This window comes from Ovis aries, chromosome X, assembly GCF_016772045.2.
Source record: "Ovis aries strain OAR_USU_Benz2616 breed Rambouillet chromosome X, ARS-UI_Ramb_v3.0, whole genome shotgun sequence".
In the NCBI taxonomy this organism is placed as follows: Eukaryota; Metazoa; Chordata; class Mammalia; order Artiodactyla; family Bovidae; genus Ovis; species Ovis aries.
Window position 1 is genome coordinate 84,709,410 of NC_056080.1, and position 16,529 is coordinate 84,725,938.

The 16,529-nt window shown below is 46.2% G+C and overlaps 1 protein-coding gene across 2 annotated transcripts in view; it reads left to right on the top strand.

Annotated features, from left to right (window-relative positions):
* CD99L2 (CD99 molecule like 2) overlaps positions 1-16,529 on the top strand; it is a 132,327-nt gene that overhangs the window by 46,960 nt on the left and 68,838 nt on the right. The window lies entirely within an intron of this gene.

Below are 16,529 nucleotides of genomic sequence, written 5' to 3' on the forward strand. Positions count from 1 at the left end.
AAATGGAATGCTTTGAAGGCTATATGTCACTCAGAAACCCTCTTGGGGACATCTAATAATAACACAAAACCACTAAGCAAGAGGTGATTCAAAGTAATGATTCTGAGCAGGGGATTTGAGAGAGGGCAGAATTGGCAGTGGGCACGGCTGCCTTCCAGCAGATCTCCGGCTGATTGATCGGGTAGAGAAAGGTGTCTGGCAGGAAACTCTGGGCCCAGAGCTCAGAACCACTTTGAATGTGGGTATTTCAGTTTGGAGTTAGGGGCAGTAAGAGCTGACATCACAGGAGGAGGTGGGATCTAGTTGGGAGAGTGGGCGAACCTGAGCGGTGGCTCTCTGGGGAGCCCCACCATTGAAAGGGTGGACAGAGTAGCTACAGAGAAGATAAGGCCCGGAGGAGGAGGGTGGCATGTGGTTTCAGAACAGTGTCTCAGGGAAGGTTGCTCAGTGGTGTCAAAGGTGGTGGAGGGTCAGAAGGAGGAACCCTCAGGTCGGCCATGTTCCCGCCCTCCAGGTGTCGCCATTCTCAGCCATATATTCTCCTTACACTCCTCTCACCCCAAAGCCCCTCTTACCTCTCACTGCCCCTCCCTAACCTGGCCTTCCTCATCTGCAGCCTCTTCCTCTTTCTTTGTCCACTTCCAGCCACATCCACCCCTCCTGACTGCCCTGTGCTCCCTGCGAACAGCCAGCCCCTGCACCCCTGAGGCTTGACTTGGGAGGTTTCCTCTGCCCCAGGGCCCTCTCCTCTGCTCCCCTTTCTGATCTGAGCTCAGCTGCCCCCAACTCACTGCAGCCTGGCAGGTGGAGCTGGTGATGGCTGCTGTGATGTTGGGTCACCTGGCACACACAGCTGTTGTAACCCCATTTGTTTCAATAACTCCACCCTGGGCCTGAGATCAAGAACTCTGCTTTTCTCATCTTTCTCTCTCTTCCAGTCCCTGGTAGGTCTTCAGTGTTTGGTGGCTAAATAGTCCTGCCCTAACTGGTTGGTTCTATAATCCTATGAAAAGCATTCACTGAAGGATTACCTTTAATGAAAACTCTTAGGTCATTGACAATCTGATTGGATTTGCAGAAATCTGAATTCAAGCGGCAGGCTCAGAACGCTTCTGTTGTGTCCAAGCAAACCCTACCAGCCCCTGGAAGTATGCCCTGTTTTGCTTTTGGGCAGTCAGGCTCAGAGCCTGGTTAGGGGCCAGGTGTATTTATAGAGAGCAAGACAACCGCCCTCCCCTCCCTGCCCCCACTCCCTTTGTGGGCCAGTCAGCAGCCTGGTCCCCTGCATTCTCTGACTCCAGTCTTCTTCCCACTGGCTTCCCCATGACTCTCATCCTGAAATTCAGATTTCCTTTTATTTAATGGCTTAAAAATTTGATGTCTAATTCATGTACCAAGAAATTCACCCCTTTAAAATATACAACTCAGCAGCACGTAGGACACTGACAGAGCTGTATAACTGTCACCTCTCTCTAGTTCCACAACATTTTCATCACCCAAAGGTGAAACCTGTATCATTAAGCAGTCAGTCTACATGCTCCCCTCCCCCTGCTCCTCAGTTCAATTGCTCAGTCATGTCCAACTCTTTGCAACCCCATGGACTGCAGGAAGCCAGGCCTCCCTGTCTATCACCAACTCCTGGAGTTCACTCAAACTCATGTCCATCACGTCAGTGTTGCCGTCCAACCATCTCATCCTCTGTCATCCCCTTCTCCTCCTGCCTTCAGTCTTTCCCAGCATCAGGGTCTTTTCCAATGAGTCGATTCTTCGCATCAGGTGGCCAAAGTATTGGAGCTTCAGTTTTAGCATCAGTCCTTCCAATTCAGGACTGATCTCCTTTAGGATGGACTGGTTGGATCTCCTTGCAGTCCAAGGGACTCTCAAGAGTCTTCTCCAATACCACAGTTCAAAAGCTCCTGGGCACCTCCAATCAGCTCCTTGTGTCTGTGGATTTACCTATTCTGGATAGGTAAATGGAATCATGCAGTGTTTGAATATTTGCATCTGGCTTTCTTTCACTTCTTATAAGGTTTTCAACGCTCATGCAGATTGTGGCCTGGCTCAGTCCTCCCTCTCCTTTTTATCACTGAATAACATTCCGTTGTGTGGATAGATCACTTTCTCCTCTCTGTGAGACCACCGCTACAAGCTGCCTTGTTAGTGGACATTTCCCAGGGCTGAGGTGAGAGCCGAGGGACTAGTTATCAGATGACTAAATGGAGGGTTCCTGGTCGGCGATTCTGGGTTGTCTTCTTATTTTCTCAGTGGAGATGCCAGTGGGATCTTCCCTTTCTGGGCTTGGCGGGTAGGCAGCTGGCACCCCAGGTGGATGGGAGCTTGCTGTGTAAGAGGGAAAGGCTGCGGCTATTGGGGCTGTGGGTGGGGAAGCGACCAGTGGACTGGCTGGAGCCAACCTGAAAAGGCTTCTCTTCCAGGTCCCAGGCCCATCTTGGTCGCCAGCTCCTCTTCACCAGCTTTCCCAGTTTCTTTGGAAGGAAGATGTCCAGCTTCTCTGTGGTGAGGGGCTGCACAGAGGCCAGGGAAGCAGTAGGTCTGAGCTCGGTTCCTTAGATTGCTCCTCGTCCCTCTCCTGCCATCTTCCTCCCTCACACTGACTTGAGGAGGGGGAAAGGGGCCTTCACTACAGCTTCCACACTTCCTTCTGGACAGAGGACGTGCTCCTGAACTTAGCTCTTTCCCACATTTGTTGTCACTAATACCGTTTTTATTGGAAACATGTCATACTTAGAGATTTGGGTGAATTGGCACTTGTATGATATCACATCCCACAACCTAGTCTTTTTATTTGTTTAAGTACTCTTTTGTGTTCTTTAGTACATTTGACCCTTGAATGATGTGGGTTTGAACTGTGCAGGTCCAGTTATATATTTATATTTTTCAATAGTGAATGCTAGAACCAGTCTGTGACTGGTCGAATTCGTGGATGCAGAGGGGTGACTATATAAGTTGTATGTGGATTGATTAACCCCCGCATTGTGTGAGAATCAACCATAATGTTTTCATTTTTTTCTTCACTTAGTTCTAGTATAGTTTTAAGTATCTTTTGAAATTAAGGTATTATTTACCTACAGTACATACAAAGGGCTTTACATACACACAAAGATACATAAAAAACAATTTCCCCTTGTGGCTCAGGTGGTAAAGAATCTGTCTGCAATGGGGAGACCTGAGTTCAATCCTTGGGTTGGGAAGGTCCCCTGGAGAAGGGATAGGCTACCCACTCCAGTATTCTGGCCTGGAGAATTCCATGGACAGTATAGTCCATGGGGTTGCAAAGAGTCAGGCATGACTGAGTGACTTTCATTTACATACAATCAAATGCTCAGATACTAACATTTTCAATAATGTTCCACAGTGGTGTTTTAAATTTTTTTGTGCACTTTGTTCTAGTAAGGTTCTTAAATTTTTTTTTTTGAGGTATGATTTACACATAGCGAAATGTGAGGGTATTGACGAATGCATGTCCAGACAGAACTTTTTCATCATCCCCAAAACTTCCCTCACATCACATAGCATCCCTCACCCAAGCAACCACTGATCTGAGTTTTATACTGTAGGTTAGTTTTGTCTCTTCTAAAATTTCATAGAAATAAACCATACCATATTTACCCTTTTGTGACAGGCTTTTCTGATACAGTATAATGTTTTTTATTATAATATATTATAATGTTATAATACATGTGAGCTGTTCCTTTTCTTGCTGAGCAGATTTCTATTCTGTGGCTGCATCAGGTTTATCCATTCCCCTGTTCACAGACTTTTGGGTTGTTTCCACTTTGCACTGTTACTGTTGGATGGAGACCTGGGAGTGAAATTGCTGACTCATGGGGTATGACTGAGCTTAACTTTTAAAGAAAGTGGTAGCTTTTCTCAAACTGGTTGTACCATTTTCCACTTCTACCACCAGCGTGTAATTGTTCCGGTCCCCCCACAACTTCAGTATTTATTTGGTGCTACTCAGTTTCTCTTACTTGGATGTCTATTCTGATCTTATCCACCTTCACTCTTTCAGAAGTTTGTCCTGGGATTGCCCATTTTCCCCCACCTTCCTTGTTCCTAGTGCTTGTCTGAATGTACTCACTTGTGTGTGCCTTTCCTGATATTCCCCACTGGTTTTGAGAGATGGGGATATAAATGTGCTTGGTGTCCACCATCTGGAACAGAAAACCTGGGCAGGTTTTTCGTTATCCCAGCAGTCTCTAGAGTGGCATCATGTCTTGAAGGCCTCTGTGAGAAAGGACCAACTGTTCTCCCGTTTTGTGTTCTTCCTTTTTTCTGCATTTGTTTTCAAAGCAGCAAAGAACAAAAAAAAAATATGATTCTTGTTTCTTCAAAGCTTTCCAATAAAGGAGTATTAAACTTTCAGCCTAACTTTAGTGCAGGTCCAAGAATAACTTGCTTAAGAGGAAATGGGATTGTTGATATTTTATGTGATTTTAAATGTTAGAAATCTTTTCATGGGTAGGATTGAATAGAAAATCTCTGAGATGCAGGTTGAAGGTGAGGGGTAGGAATTGTTTCTCTAGGTTCTGGGAATACTCAGCCTGCAGCCTGCTGTCAGGTGAGTGACTGGCACCATCTCCTTCCTGGCTTTTCTTTTCCTTCTTAGGAGTAGCTGGTGCATGGTCCCCCTAGTCACATCTTCAGGAAAATAACTGATGCTTTTCCTTCCCTCCTGGGGTAATACAGGCTCTCTCCAGAGGATTCAGGACTCTGGAGCTGGTGAGGAGGGGGCACAGTGGGGTAAGGCTGTGGCTATCACAGACTCTGTAAGACAGTGATAGGAGGTGTCCTTTCTTGTGGCAGCATTGCCTGGGCCAGTGGGAGTCTGTGACCAGGCATTAAAATATGTCATCACCAAATAAGTTTGGGGCTTGCAGTATTGCTGATGTTGTGATGGTGTCAGGAATAGAGCATGATACATCTTCAGAGCACGATGAACAAGTTTGTGTGGCACTAAACTGCCAGGAAGCAGTTCCATAAGCTGGAAGGTGTTGCACTTTTTTGCCCCTGCCTTTGAAAGTACAGCTCAGAATCTCTGCACTGTCATTTGTCCACCTGTCTCTTGCTGTCTCTCAGCCCATCGGGAACATGTTGGAAAATACAAACATGCTGTTGGAAAGGAGTATTCCAGCCTAGGGGGGAAGCTCAGGGTGCCAGTCCAGGTTGTCTGCCTGCCAACTCTACACCCCTCCCTTCAACAGAACTTAGAGGCTGCAGGTGGGGTGGGGAGAGCAGCGAAGAAACCTAATTATGCAAATTTTGATCTTAAAGCCTTATTCATATGTTTCCTGGCAGGCTGTTCTTTAATCTCAAGAGTAAGATTGCTCAGAATTACCATATATTCCAGTTAATTGCATTAAAATTATAGCAAAGGTTGTTTTTGCTATAATCAAGAGTGATTTTGATTAATACTCATGAAATCAAATGCCTCACCAGCAGTGGGGAGAGAACACCCTTCCCAGTCTGCTGGCCCTTCTCTTTCTTACCCACCCCTTTTCCCAGAGGCCAGAGATGCAAACCTGTTTGAAAGGCGTTTCTTTTTTAAACCAACTTGCTTACATGGCTGGTCATTTGTAAAGAAAATTTCTCAAAGGGGGAGTTTGATTATTGGCCTCTGTGTTTAGTGCAAAGGTTATAAAACAGCTCTTTATTGAGGGGGGCAGAGAGAGGGCCCAAGCAGAGGTCTCAGCTGATAACAGTGACAAGAGCACGTGCCATCTCGTGGTGGGCTCTGTGTGACCTGGAGGAGATTCAGGCAATCTGCGGAGTGTCTGCTGGTAGCTCATTGAGCACCTTGGGAAAATGTGGAAGACGCATGGCTGCCCTTATGGGCAAGGCATTAGAATCACATACAGGCAAGACAGACACAAAGTGGAATGAATTCCAGAGCAACGTATCCACACGGTGCTTAGTTAAAGGACCGTGGTAGTGACAGTGTGCATGAAAGAAATGGCTGGATTCCAGAGAGATTTGTTTGCAGGTGGAATGAGTGACCTCATTGATGGGTGGTGAGGGGGAGAGAGGAGTCGGGTAGCATAACACCCTCCTTTCCAACTGGAGCAGCAAGAACTAGTGGTTCCAGTTCCTCGGTTGGTATGCATTCAGGGAGCCTGGTCTGGGGAAGGAAAGGAGAATACTTGCTGTTGACCCTGTGTGGAGGCAGCCTGGGGAACCAATGGGAGACTCTGGAGTGCTGCTAGGCTGTGCCCTTTCACCCCAGGGCTGTGACTGTGCCATGCTGAGCACTGTCACTCACCAGTGAGGGCTAGGAGCAGACCCCAGCCATGGGAGTGTTTTGGGATGTGATGGAAGATGAATAATACCTCGCATGGTGCGTGAGAGGGAGGACGCACTACAACACCCATGAGAAGCCTCTTCCAGGGCCTGCTGTCTGCTGTAAGAACCCCTAGAGGGAAGACAGCCTGTGATCTTCCCCATTAGCAGAGTGGTTAAGAGTTGGATTTGGCAAGGAGGCCCAGAAAGAGTTCAGCCAGTGAACGACCTGTCCGGATTGACAGGGCAATAACTTCCGAGATGTTTTGTGTTTCAGAGCCCTTTTACTTTCTGAGAATTGTACCTTGGGCTACTGTCCTGGGTACCATGTCCTTGAAATATGGCCAGCTCGAGGGAGGAGGAAGTTGAAGTTTTGCAGAGGGTCACAGGGCATGTGAGGTCAGAGCTTTGGAGTCAGCACCTCCTGTGTGGCAGGCTCAGAAGCAGCTCGGGGACCCCCATTTCCCATTCACTGGTGAGGAGACTGAGGCTTAGGGGTGAGTGTGCTCATGGTGAGGTGATGGTGGCCTGGGCTAGGGCTGTAGACAGAAGTCAGGAGGTCTCAACACGAGGTGCCAACCGAGTCATGGGCCTGGACCATATCACCGTAGGGAGGGAGTTGAAAAGGAAGGAAGGATGGAAAGGCTGCCAGCACATGTAAAGGCTGAGGCAGAGCTGCCAGTTGGGAGCCAGGGCAGGGATGGCCAGAGAGGTGGAAAGAAAATCAGAAGAAAAAGAAGTCATGTCTGTGTTCCAGCTTCCATTCCTGAGAACGGTTTTCAGGAGCGGTTGGCAAAGCCACTGTTGGCAGGGCTGGTGGCTCCCTGGCTGCTTTGGGGGACCTGTGTGTCAAAGGCAGTTCAGCTCCACAAATGGGTCCCCAGCCTAGCAGGTCCCTGTGCCTCTCCTGCTGGTCACACCAACCAAAGCCCCCTAAACTAGCCATGAGGTTCAGGTCAGGCCTACTGGTAATGACCTGTTGTATATGGGGAAACCCTTCCCTGGTGCTACTCAAATCCACAAGGGACCTCTGGAAGTGAGCAAGAAAGTTCCACAGCCAGTCCTATCTCCCTGTGTTTTCACTCTCTCATCCTGGTCCCCAGATAACACTTGTCACTGTCATCCTGTTGATCAGTTCAGTTCAATCGCTTAGTCGTGTCTGGCACTTTGTGACCCCATGGACTGAAGTACGCCAGGCCTCCCTATCCATCACTAACTCCTGGAGTTCACCCAAACTCATGTCCATTGAGTCAGTGATGCCATCCAACCATCTCATCCTCTGTTATCACCTTCTCCTCCTGCCTTCAATCTTTCCCAGCATCAGGGTCTTTTCAAATGAGTCAGCTCTTCCCATCAGGTGGCCAAAGTATTAGAGTTTCAGCTTCAACATCAGTCCTTCCAATGAACACTCAGGACTGATCTCCTTTAGGATGGACTGATTTGATCTCCTTGCAGTCCAAGGGACTCTCAAGTGTCTTCTCCAACACCACAGTTCAAAAGCATCCATTCTTCTCCGCTCAGCTTTATTCCCAGTCCAACTCTCACATCCACTCATGACTACTGGAAAAACCATAGCCTTGACTAGACAGACCTTTGTTGGCAAAGTAATGTCTCTGCTTTTGAATATGCTACCTAGGTTGCTCATAACTTTCCTTCCAAGGAGTAAGGGTCTTTTAATTTCATGGCTGCAATCACCATCTGCAGTGATTTTGGAGCCCAAAAAAAGAAAGTCTGCCACTGTTTCTACTGTTTCCCCATCTATTTCCCATGAAGTGATGGGACCAGATGCCATGATCTTCGTTTTCTGAGTGTTGAGCTTTAAGCCAACATTTTCACTCTCCTCTTTCACTTTCATCAAGAGACTCTTTAGTTCCTCTTCACTTTCTGCCATAAGGGTGGTGTCATCTGCATATCTGAGGTTATTGATATTTCTCCTGGCAATCTTGATTCCAGCTTGTGCTTCTCCCAGCCCAGCGTTTCTCATGATGTACTCTGCATAGAAGTTAAATAAGCAGGGTGACAATATACAGCCTTAACGTACTCCTTTTCCTATTTGGAACCAGTCTGTTGTTCCATGTCCAGTTCTTACTGTTGCTTCCTGACCTGCATACAGATTTCTCAAGAGGCAGACCAGGTGATCTGGTATTCCCATTTCTTTCAGAATTTTTCACAGTTTATTGTGATCCACATAGTCAAAGGCTTTGGCATAGTCAATAAAGCAGAAGTAGATGTTTTTCTGGAACTCTCTTGCTTTTTTGATGAACCAGTGGATGTTGGCAATTTGATCTCTGGTTCCTCTGTCTTTTCTAAAACCAGCTTGAACATCTGGAAGTTCACGGTTCACATATTGCTGAAGCCTGGCTTGGAGAATTTTGAACATTACTTTAGTAGTGTGTGAGATGACTGCAATTGTGCAGTAGTTTGAGCATTCTTTGGCATTGCCTTTCTTTGGGATTGGAATGAAAACTGACCTTTTCCAATTCTGTGGCCACTGCTGAATTTTCCAAATTTGCTGGCATATTGAGTGCAACACTTTCACAGCATCATCTTTCAGGATTTGAAATAGCTCAACTAGAATTCCATCACCTCCACTAGCTTTGTTCATAGTGATTGCTTCCTGAGGCCCACTTGACTTCACATTTCAGGATGTCAAAGGCATTTCCCCATGTACAACAGGTCATTGCCCGTAGGCCTGACCTGAACCTCATGGCTAGTTTAGGGGGCTTTGGTTGGTGTGACCAGCAGGAGAGGCACAGGGACCTGCTAGGCTGGGGACCCATTTGTGGCTCTAGGTGAGTGATCACACTGTCATGATTATTTGTGTCGTGAAGATCTTTTTTGTACATTTATTCTGTGTATTCTTGTCACCTTTTCTTAATATCTTCTGCTTCTGTTAGGTCCATACCATTTCTGTCCTTCATTGAGCCCATCTTTGCATGAAATGTTCCCTTGGTATCTTTAATTTTCTTGAAGAGATTTCTAATCTTTCTCATTCTATTAATTTCCTCTATTTCTTTGCACTGATCACTGAGGAAGGCTTTCTTATGTTTCCTTGCTATTCTTTGGAACTCCGCATTCAAATGGGTATATCTTTCCTTTTCTCCTTTCCTTTTTACTTCTCTTGTTTTCACAGCTATTTGTAAGGCCTCCTCAGACAGCCATTTTGCTTTTTTGCATTTCTTTTTCTTTGGGATGGTCTTGATCCCTGTCTCCTGTACAATGTCACAAACCTCTGTCCCTAGTTCATCAGGCACTCTGTCTATCAGATGTAGTCCCTTCAATCTATTTCTCACTTCTACTGTAAGGGATTTGATTTAGGTCATACCTGAATGGTCTAGTGGTTTTCCCTACTTTCTTCAATTTCAGTCTGAATTTGGCAGAGGAGTTCATGATCTGAGCCACAGTCAGCTCCCAGTTTTGTTTTTGCTGACTGTATAGAGCTTCTCCATCTTTGGCTGCAAAGAATATAATCAATCTGATTTCAGTGTTGACCATCTGGTGATGTCCATGTGTAGAGTCTTCTCTTGTGTTGTTGGAAGAGGGTGTGTTATGACCAGCGCATTCTCTTGGCAAAACTCTATTAGCCTTTGTCCTACTTCATTCTGTACTCCAAGGCCAAATTTGCCCGTTATTCCAGGTGTTTGTCTTCCTAGTTTTGCATTCCAGTTCCCTATAATGAAAAGGACATATTTTTGGGGTGTTAGTTCTAGAAAATCTTGTAGGTCTCCATAGAACCGTTCAGCTTCTTCAGGAATACTGTTTGGGGCATAGACTTGGATTACCATGATATTGAATGGTTTGCCTTGGAAACGAACAGAGATCCTTCTGTTGTTTTTGAGATTGCATCCAAGTACTGCATTTCAGACTTTTCTGTTGACTATGATGGCTACTCCATTTCTTCTAAGGGATTCTTGCCCACGGTAGTAGAGATAATGATCATCTGAGTTAAATTTACCCATTACAGTCCATTTTAGTTCGCTGATTCCTAAAATGTCGACGTTCACTCTTGCCATCTCCTGTTTGAACACTTCCAATTTGCCTTTATTCATGGACCTAACATTCCAGGTTCCTATGCAATGTTGCTCTTACGGCATCAGACCTTTATTCCATCACCAGTCTCATCCACAGCTAGGTGTTGTTTTTGCTTTGGCTCCATCCCTTCATTCTTTCTGGAGTTATTTCTCCACTGATCTCCAGTAGCATATTGGGCACCTACCAACCTGGGGAGTTCATCTTTCAGTGTGCTATCTTTTTGCCTTTTCATACAGTTCATGGGGTTCTCAAGGCAAGAATACTGAAGTGGTTTGCCATTCCCTTCTCCAGTGGATCACATTTTGTCAGAACTCTCCACCATGACCTGTCTGTCTTGGGTGGCCCTACATGGCATGGGTCATAGTTTCATTGAGTTAGACAAGGCTGTGGTCCATGTGATTAGATTGGTCAGTTTTCTGTGATTGTGGTTTTCAGTCTGTCTGCCCTCTGATGGAGAAGGCTAAGAGGCTTATGGAAGCTTCCTGATGGGAGAGACTAATTGAGGGGGAACTGGTTCCTGTTCTGATAAGTGGGGCCATGCTCAGTAAATCTTTAACCCAATTTTCTATTGATGGGTGGAGCTGGGTTCCCTCCCTGCTATTTACCTGAGTCTAAGGACTTCCCTCGAAGAAGGCAATGGCACCCCATTCCAGTACTCTTGCCTGGAAAATCCCATGGATGGAGGAGCCTGGTAGGCTGCAGTCCATAGGGTCGCTAAGAGTCAGACATGACTGAGCGACTTCACTTTCACTTTTCATTTTCATGCATTGGAGAAGGAAATGGCAACCCACTCCAGTGTTCTTGCCTTGAGAATCCCAGGGACAGTGGAGCCTGGTGGGCTGCCATCTATGGGGTCGCACAGAGTGGGACATGATTGATGTGACTTAGCAGCAAGGACTTCCCTGGTAGCTCAGATGGTAAAGTGTCTGCCTACAATGCGGAAGAGCCAGGTTCAATCCCTTGGTTTGGAAGATCGTCTGGAGAAGGAAATGACAACCCACTCCAGTACTCTTGCCTGGAAAATCCCATGGACAGAGGAGTGTGATAGGCTACAGTCCACGGGGTCGCAAAGAGTCGGACACGACTGAGCAATGTCACTCACTCACTCAAACTATGGTGGAGGTAATGAAGATAATGTTGACCGCCTTCAAGTTGTCCCATGCCATGCATGCACTGCTGCACTCAGTGCCCCCAACCCTGCAGCAGGCCACCACCAACCCACCCCTCTGCTGGAGACTCCTGGACACTCACTGGCAAGTCTGGGTCAGTTTCTTGTAGGGTCACTGCTCCTTTCTCCTGGGTCCTGGTGCACAAGGTTCTGTTTGTGCCCTCCCAGAGTCAGTTTCCCCAGTCCTGTGTAAGTTCTGGCAGCTCTATGGTGGGTTAAAGGCGACCTCCTCCAAGAGGGCTTCTGCCATACCCAGGTCTGCTGCACCCAGAGCCCCTGTCCCTGTGGCAGTCCACTGCTGACCCGTACCTCCACAGGAGATGCTCAAACACAGTTCTGTCTCAGTCTCTGTGGGGTCCCTGGGTCCTGCTATGCACATGGTTTGTTTGAGCCCTCTTAGTGTCTCTGGTGGGAATGGGGTTTGATTCTAAATGTGAATTCACCCCTCCTACCATCTTACTGGGGCTTCTCCTTTTCCTTGGACGTGGGGTATCTCCCCACAGCTGCTCCAGCACCTACCATCTTACTGGGGCTTCTCTGACCTTGGACGTGTGGTATCTATCTCCTCACGGCTGCTGCTGATCTTGGACGTGGAGTATCTCCTCTCAGCCACTTGCCGCAGTACCTTGGAACTCTGCCGCCTCCTCCACCTTCCCCGTTTCATTGCTAAAGTTCACCCATGCACCTGTTGTTTTTCTTTGAGGTATAATTCATGTACCATACAGCTGACCCTGAGAAAGATTTTGGTGGGAGGTTTGAATAGAGACTGCCACATTGTGCCCCCTCCCTCTTGCAGCATTGTGCTCAGCACTGCAAAGACAGTGTCTCCTGGAGTTGATGTTTTCAGTAACTACTCTTAGTTAGGATTTATTTTTCCCCTGTGTGTTTCTCCTATTTTGACTTAACTTATGAGGCCAGAGCAGGGTCTCTTTCTCCAGGCAAAGTCAGAGCTGCTGGTCACCACAACGAAGGCTAACCCAGTTTCTTCTCTTATTGACATATTAGTATAGTAGTATGCTACGTTTGGCACAATGAGCCAATATTGATACATTATTATTAAAGTCCAACCTTTTATTCAGATTTCCTTTGTTTTTCATTAATGTCTGTCTTATTCCAGGGTCTAATCCCCTCCCTGGCATTTTGCCTCTGAGAAATACTGAGCTGAAGAGTCAAGGATTCCAAGACTGCACTTCCCAGTGTCTTTGGGTCCTCCATAGCCTGAGTGGTTGAAGGTTTCCTAACTTGGATTTTTAAGAACACCTCTAGCCAAACTTCAGTGTAGGTTTCATCTTCTTTTTCTTGTTGCTGTTACAGCTGATGGAGTTCAAGGTTACTCAGTGATGCTGCTTCCAGGTATGCCTATGGGCAAGTGCATTACTGCTGGGGAGGGCAGAGTTGCCATTTCCAGAGTATCTCCTGTGCACCAGTCCCTGGGATGAGTCCAGGCCCTCTGCCTTGTTAGTCTTTCTCTCCTAGCTCTCTAGTGAGTAGAATGGAGTTCAGCTCACTCCAGAGCCCTAGTCCACTGTCACTATGGGGGCCTTGTGAGGCTGCTCTTTCCTTTTCATTGTTTCTGTGTCTCTTCATCTCCCATTCCCATGTCCTTTCCCCTCCCCTCATGAAGCACTTGTTCCTCATATGTCATTAAACACACACATGTCCCTGTGAAATTTTAGGAGTGTGTGTGATTTGCTTAAATTGGACTGTGCCCTTCTGTTCCTTGTTTGCATTCAATACTGTGTTTCCTGGATTTCTTCATCTTGCTACATTGGGTTTGTTGCTTCCAGCAGCCCTAGGGTGTGCATATATCATTGCAAGCATCGCCATGTTGTACCTCAGTGCTCTGCCAGTCATGGACCCCCACCTAAGTTGTGCCGGGTTTCCCTCCTTGCATTTGGTACTGCAGCAAGCATGCTCCTCTGTGTGTCTGTGGGTCCTATGCTTGAGACCCTCTCTGGGATACATGCCCAGGAGTGGGGCTGTGGGTCAGGGGTGCACATATGTGGATTCATCCAAGTGCTGCCCGCTTGCTTCTACAATGGCTATACTGGTTCATACGCGTACCAGCAGGACCTGTAGGATTCTTTCCAAATCCTAGCTTTATTCATCTCTTTCATTTTTGCCTTCACTATAGTATAAAGGGAACATTTCATGCAAAGATAGGCTCAATAAAGGACAGAAATGGTTTGGACCTAACAGAAGCAGAAGATATTAAGAAGAGGTGGCAAGAATACACAGAAGAAATGTACAAAAAAGATCTTCATACGATAGTGTGATCACTCACCTAGACCCAGACATCCTGGAATGTGAAGTCAAGTGGGCCTCAGGAAGCATCACTATGAACAAAGCTAGTGGAGGTGATGGAATTCCAGTTGAGCTGTTTCAAATCCTGAAAGATGATGCTGTGAAAGTGCTGCACTCAATATGCCAGCAAATTTGGAAAATTCAGCAGTGGCCACAGAATTGGAAAAGGTCAGTTTTCATTCCAATCCCAAAGAAAGGCATGCCAAAGAATGCTCAAACTACCACACGATTGCACTCATCTCACACACTACTAAAGTAATGCTCAAAATTCTCCAAGCCAGGCTTCAGCAATACGTGAACGGTGAACTTCCTGATGTTCAAGTTGGTTTTAGAAAAGACAGAGGAACCAGAGATCAAATTGCCAACATCCACTGGTTCATCAAAAAAGCAAGAGAGTTCCAGAAAAACATCTATTTCTGCTTTATTGACTATGCCAAAGCCTTTGACTGTGTGGATCACAATAAACTGTGGAAAATTCTGAAAGAGATGGGAATACCAGACCACCCGACCTGCCTCTTTAGAAACCTATATGCAGGTCAGGAAGCAACAATTCTAACTGGACATGGAACAACAGACTGGTTCCAAATAGGAAAAGGAGTATGTCAAGGCTGTATATTGTCAACCTGCTTATTTAACTTCTATGCAGAGTACATCATGAGAAACGCTGGGCTGGGAGAAGCACAAGCTGGAATCAAGATTGCCGGGAGAAATATCAATAACCTCAGATATGCAGATGACACCACCCTTATGGCAGAAAGTGAAGAGGAACTAAAAAATCTCTTGATGAAAGTGAAAGAGGAGAATGAAAAAGTTGGCTTATAGTTCAACATTCAGAAAATTAAGATCATGGCGTCTGGTCCCATCACTTCATGGGAAATAGATGGGGAAACAGTGTCAGACTTTATTTTTGGGGGCTCCAAAATCATTGCAGATGGTGATTGCAGCTATGAAATTAAAAGATGCTTACTCCTTGGAAGGAACATTATGAGCAACCTAGATAGCATATTGAAATGCAGCGACATTACTTTACCAACAAAGGTCTGTCTCGTGAAGGCTATGGTTTTTCCAGTGGTCATGTATGGATGTGAGAGTTGGACTCTGAAGAAAGCTGAGCACCAAATGATGTTTTTGAACTGTGGTGTTGGAGAAGACTCTTGAGAATACCTTGGACTGCAAGGAGATCAAACCAGTCCTTCCTAAAGGAGATCAGTCTTGGGTGTTCATTGGAAGGAATGATGCTAAAGCTGAAACTCCAATACTTTGGCCACCTCATGTGAAGAGTTGACTCGTTGGAAAGACCCTGATGCTGGGAGGGATTGGGTGCAGGAGGAGAAGGGGACGACAGAGGATGAGATGGCTGGCTGGCATCACAAACTTGATGGACATGAGTTTGAGTGAACTCCGGGAGTTGGTGATGGACAGGGAGGCCTGGGGTGCTGTGATTCATGGGGTTGCAAAGAGTCAGACATGACTGAGTGACTGAAGTGAAATGAACTGATAGAATAAAGTGGTATCATTGTGCAGAACAGCTTTGATAAAAGTTTCACCTCCTTGGTGCTACCCATAGTGCTTCCTGCATAGGTGTGCAGGTGCTTTGCTATCTCCTAACTGGGGAGGGATTCTGTATTCTGGTCAAGGGCCCTGTGTTCCCTGTCCTTCTTCCCTCGCTGTCTCTTCCTACTTTTAGAAGCTTCTCTTAAGGTTACAGCTTCCAAGGAGTCTTACCAGATTCCCCCTACCTTCTCTACTCCTGACTCTGAATTATCCTAGAATGCTTAGGTACTGTGTGCTTGTATTGCTTACCTCAGGCTACTGTAACAAAAGACTTTGTGGTATTTTGTTATAGCACCACAAACTGGAGGACTTAAAACACCAACAGTTTATTTTCTCATGATTCTGCAGGTCTGAATTAAGGTGCTGGCAAGGCCATGCTCCTTTGCTCTTTCTGAGACTCTGAGTAGAATGCAGACTCTTCCTCACTTCTGTTGGTGGCTGTCAATCCTTGGCTTGCAGCTGCAACACTCCAGTCTTTGCCTCCATCTTCATATGGAGTTCCTCCTGTGTCTGTCCAAATTTCTCTCTTCTTATAAGAATACTGATCATTTTAACGTGATCAGAACAGGGTCACATTCACATGAATTTTGGGGGGACACTATTCAACCCAGTACAGTGTTATAGGTAGATTTCATTACAGCAAATAGAAGTACAGTTGACCCTTGAACAACACGGGGGTTCAACGGCCCTGACCTCCCTCACAGTTGAATATCAGCTCTTAGTTTCTGTGGTGGCCATGTACCTGTGGTTCCTCTACACCCGTGGATCATGTAGTCCTGTAATTTTTTTATTGGTAAATAAATACTCAAGTATAGGTGGACCCACACGGTTCAAAGTCACATTGTTCAAGGGTCAACTGAACACAAAAAGCACCAAAAGAAGACTGCTCATGTCCTCATGGAGAGACAGCCTGGAAGTCCACATGGCTGCTCATCTTGAACCAGTGCTGCAAGGTGCACATGGACCTGTAAGATGGGTGCCCACTGCATTCTTGGTTTACTTGCTGCCTTCGGCTGGTTTGTGCTTTGGTCTTCTCACTTGAGAATAGGAATATAGTCAGCTTACCTTTAGGGAGTATTTTGATAATTCACAAGATTAGCAAACCAAATTCCTTGTGGATAGTTGGTCCCCACAGGAAGTTCCTCTGTGTGTTTTGGCTTAGAGTGACCAAAAG